This window comes from Orbicella franksi, chromosome 10 (assembly GCF_964199315.1).
Source record: "Orbicella franksi chromosome 10, jaOrbFran1.1, whole genome shotgun sequence".
NCBI lineage: Eukaryota > Metazoa > Cnidaria > Anthozoa > Scleractinia > Merulinidae > Orbicella > Orbicella franksi.
This window is the reverse complement of record NC_138154.1, coordinates 1989279-1994280: the sequence shown is the minus strand read 5'-3', so window position 1 is coordinate 1994280 and position 5002 is coordinate 1989279.

The following is a 5002-nucleotide window of genomic DNA, read 5'->3' as shown; positions in this document are numbered from 1 at the left end:
GTATTGAAAGTGAGATATAAAACTGGCGAGCTTACCGAGTAGGGAAGTATGAATAAATACATGCACTATTTCAAGGCTTCATTATAAAGCGAAACATTTGCAAAATATGTCAAGTTTAAGTTTGATTGTATTAATTTTATCACTTTTGAAATCATTAATGAAAAACCCAAACTACCGCAAAGGTTCAAAACATTGATGATGGTCCGCACACTTAATCAGAAAAGATTCTGAGCTTAAATCTGCGGGAAACTTCACCAAGTATTACAGGCTTGCGCTTGCAACGGTTACCAATCACAAGCTTCATCACGTTCAATGAATTCCACCCCTAGCACTGTGTTAAAGCCATTCAAAACTTGTCTTTTAACAAAATAAATGTCAAACCTCAATCTAGTACCTTCAATGCCAGCAAAACTCTTTTCTCGTTTGGCTTTCTCATCTGTTTTTGCACGCGTGATTGACCACACAATCAGAACATTTTTGACATTTTTGATATTTTATTTCAAATTTGATACGGATGACAATGATTAACATGTTCAACTAACACAATACATTACCTGTATGTTTTTCTTGGTGAAAATGCTTTTCTTTAACAAAAGAACAAAACCATGATTGCTTAAAATACACTGAAATGCACTTTTTAGAACCCCAATTTCAAAATTTTTGCAGGGAGGCTCCCGGACCCCCCAATAAAAGGTTGTGGTCGCCCCCCCCCCCCCCTCCACATGGCTCCAATAAAACCACTCCACGTTTTTTTATCGGCATTGGCCGCCGCCTACTCAAAGTTATCCTCCTTCTACTTCAAATTTTTGGGAGAACCCTGGTACAGTTGAAGCAGCCTCTCTTGGCTGTTTAGCATAGTGTACTGTAATGTTGCATTTAAGCTGTACAAATCGAACATGCAATTTTGATAACAGACACCCAATTACTATATTTATCATCTGAAACTGGAGAAATATATTTACGGGAATGTACATTTAAAGTATCAACATTGACATCTAAGGAACTCGACTGAGATATTTCCCTGTGAAATGATATTGACATAACCAAGAAATGTAAAGTGTATGTTTTGTACTGGTCATGTGACTTCCACATATGGATGCGACTAAAATGGTGAATGGGTCTGCAATGCAGCGAATAAGCATGTCTAAATGGCTGATAATTGGAGGTGAGGAAAAGGACAAAATTCTTTGGGTGCAATACTGGAATTTTTATTTCATTGCAAGGATCACAGGTGAAAGGAACAACAGCACCATAACAGAAAATATTTTGTTTACTTCCACCTCTCCCCTGTTCTTACACCCATTTCTTCACCCCATTTCACTACTGCCAATTTTTCTCATACAAGACACATTCTGCATCAATTTTAGTTACTCCTATTTACCTTATACATCTGTTTATTTGCTTTGCAATGTCCAGGACAGCCAAAACATCGTTAATGAAACATCATCACTCCCACATGCATTGTGTGCCATTTATTTTATTGCAGTTATTAAATGAAAGGCCGCGTGCAAGAACGTCCCCTAGATTTTTTGGCCATTTTGAAAGTGCTCAAAAATAGCTGAATCTTGGCATGTAGGCTTCGTTGTACCTGAGAAACATTGCTCTGAATTTTTTTTGGCTGGGGCGCTCTTCGTTCTCGAGAAATAACGCATGCAAAAAGCTCAGTTTTCCAAGCGGCATCTTTTGGAGATCTTTTGTTGAACAAAAAACAAAAGAAACTTTATTATTTTGTTGAACAGCAAACAGGCAGACTGTTTATAGTGTATTCCACTGAATCTAAGCTGTCTTAAAGTCAAAGGAAAATAGTATATAGAGCGGAAATCTGGGAACAGATTGTTTACATCGGTTATTGTGACATAAACACAACACGTGAATCGATCGAGCGGCAAACGAAATACCATCGAACGAAAAAGAGATGTGCCGCATTAGAGCTCTGTCAACTAATATCTTAAGCATAGTGTTAAAGTAGCTTGTGTGCCTGCTGGTGGTTGAGAGGCATCATAAAGCCTTGATAAACCCGTAAGTCATCAGCACGTTTTAAAGAATCAAAATGTGTTCTGAAACTTCGAAGGTAGCTGATATACCGTAATCGTGTTATCGGCGTTCGAAGTCAGATCGAGCCAGGCAGCAAAGTCCAAGAGCAGTTCTTGCCCAAGAAAAATACCCTCTCGTGAGTTGTGGCCCATTTGCCAAGCGTTGCTAGTGTCAAAGTTTGGAAAGCGAGAACTGGTTTTTGACTTATAAAATTTGTCTTGTATCGACCGCCATGTTTTCCCGCGCACGAGGTGTAAAGACCCTTCCCGGCATGCATTGCGATCACGTTCTGCTCACGTTTCTCGAACTGGTAACTAGATTGTTTCGGCTTTTTTCATTTAAAGGTAATAATGGCCAACAAGTAGCGATCAATTGTAACATAGATCTGTGATCCAGGTTGTGTTGATTTTATTTCATATTGGCATGATTTGTAGTGTTTTGAACTTCTGGGATCAGCGGACATGCAGATGTATGGAGACCCGTACGTTGCGCAGAAGGGTTAATTTGTTAATCTGTTAGGCGGTGCGTGACATAAAGCTACGATCGCGTTTGTTGAAAAATATGTATTTATCTCGTGATTTTTAGCCATTTAAGACATTGCTGTATTTGGAAAAGTGCTTATTTGATGTTATTTGTTCAGTGCAGATAATCATTGTTCCAGATGTTAACACTATTTTCCGGCCGCCATATTTTACCTATTTAAACCTGAAATCAACATTTTTGAGCTTATACATTGCGTGAAATTAACATTTTGCTGTTTTCTAAGTGAAATCAACATCCTTTCTGTCACGCGTTACGTGAAATCAACATTTTCACATATTTAGACCTGAAATTAACAATTTTTAGCTTATAAGTTGCGTGAAATTAACATTTTGCCGTTTTCTAAGTGAAATCAACATCCTTGCCGTCACGCATTAACGTGAAATCAGCATTTTTACCTATTTAGACCTGAGATCAACATTTTTGAGCTTATAAGTTGCGTGAAATTAACATTTTGCTGTTTTCTAAGTGAAATCAACATCCTTGCCGTCACACGTTAACGTGAAATCAACATTTTTACCTATTTAGACTCGAGATCAACAATTTTTAGCTTATACATTGCGTGAAATTAACATTTTGCTGTTTTCTAAGTGAAATCAACATCCTTGCCGTCACGCGTTAATGTGAAATCAACATTTTTACCTATTTAGACCTGAAATCAAGATTTTTGAGCTTATACGCTGCGTGAAATTAACATTTTGCCGTTTCCTAAGTGAAATCAACATCCTTGCCGTCACGCGTTAACGTGAAATCAACATTTTTACCTATTTAGACCTGAAATCAACATTTTTGAGCTTATACACTGTGTGAAGTTAACATTTTGCCATTTTCTAAGTGAAATCAACATCCTTGCTGTCAGGCGTTGACGTGAAATCAGCATTTTTACCTATTTAGACCTGAAATTAACATTTTTGAGTTTATAGGTTGCGTGAAATTAACATTTTGCTGTTGTCTAAGTGAAATCAACATCCTTGCCGTCACGCGTTAACGTGAAATCAGCATTTTTACCTATTTAGACCTGAAATCAACATTTTTGAGTTTATACGTTGTGTAAAATTAACACTTTGCTGTTTTCTAAGAGAAATCAACATCCCTACCGTCACGGGTTAACATGAAATCAACATTTAAACCTTTTTTGACCTAAAATTGACATTTTTGAGCTTTTACGTTGTGTAAAATTGACATTTTGCTGCTTTCTAAGAGAAATCAACATCCTTGCCGTCGCACGTTAACATGAGTCAACATTTTAAGCACTTTTGACCTGAAATCAACAAATTTGAGCTTATATAAGCTGCGTGAAATTGATATTTTGCTGGTTTCTAAGTAAAATCAAAGTCCTTGCGGTTGCGGTGGGCCGATCCTTTGTTATAATAAACCGAGGCGAGACTTCGACTTATAGCAAAGGCTTGGCTTGGCTATTATAACAAAGGATCGGCTCTGTTTATCATAACAAAGGCCCGGCTTCGTTTATTTGAAGGACTCGGCGGGAAAAGGGCGTCAGGTATTTTAATCAAAGGTGAACTTTGTCGAAAACGCTCCAAATTTCGCATGCAGTTTCGTTCAGGTATGTTAAGCAATGTCCCGTAGTTTTCGCGCTAAAGTTCGCTTCATTCTCGAGATATTGCGTACGCAATAAACCACTCGGTTTTTCCAACCTGTGGGCCTTTTTTGCATACATTATTTCTCGAGAACGAAAAGCAACCCAGCAAAAAAAACTTCAGAGCAATGTTTCTCAGGTGAAACGAAGCCCACATGCCAAAATTCAGCTAGTTTTACGCACTTTCAAAAATGGCCGAAAAATCTACAGGACGTTCTTGCACGCGGCCTTTCAAATGTTTTACAATAAAAAATAAGACAAACCTTCAAACAAGGAGTCCCCATTGCATAGGAAACTCATGATCAATGTTTGAAACAGTGCATCTTAAATGAATTTTTACTCACTTTTTTAACAAAGAATTTTGTACGTACATCTTGAATTTCTAGTAGAAAAACATAGGTGCAATTTTAATCTAATTTTTGATAGCCAAATCTTGTGAATTTTATTCCACCAAGAATTCAAGCTGTGCCACAAAATAACAACAATGAAAGTGATACCCACTTGGTACTGATCCACCAGCAATCCTACTTCTTCAGATGATGGGCAATGAATAACCACATGACAGAAGAGAGTTGAAGCAATCACTTCACAACTAGAGAAGTGTTCATCTACAAATTTGTGGCTAACAACACTAAAAGAAAGGAAATAACACTAGTGTAAGTAGTGACTTTTCTGTCAACAATGCATGATTTGTTACAATACTCCATCAATTTGCTTTGCTCACCAGGAGTTTCTCTGTAGCTCAGTAGTTAGAGTGCATGGGTTCAAATCACATCGGGGACTCCCTTTTTCTTTATCCCTCACTCAAGAGAATATCAGAGCTCAAAATTA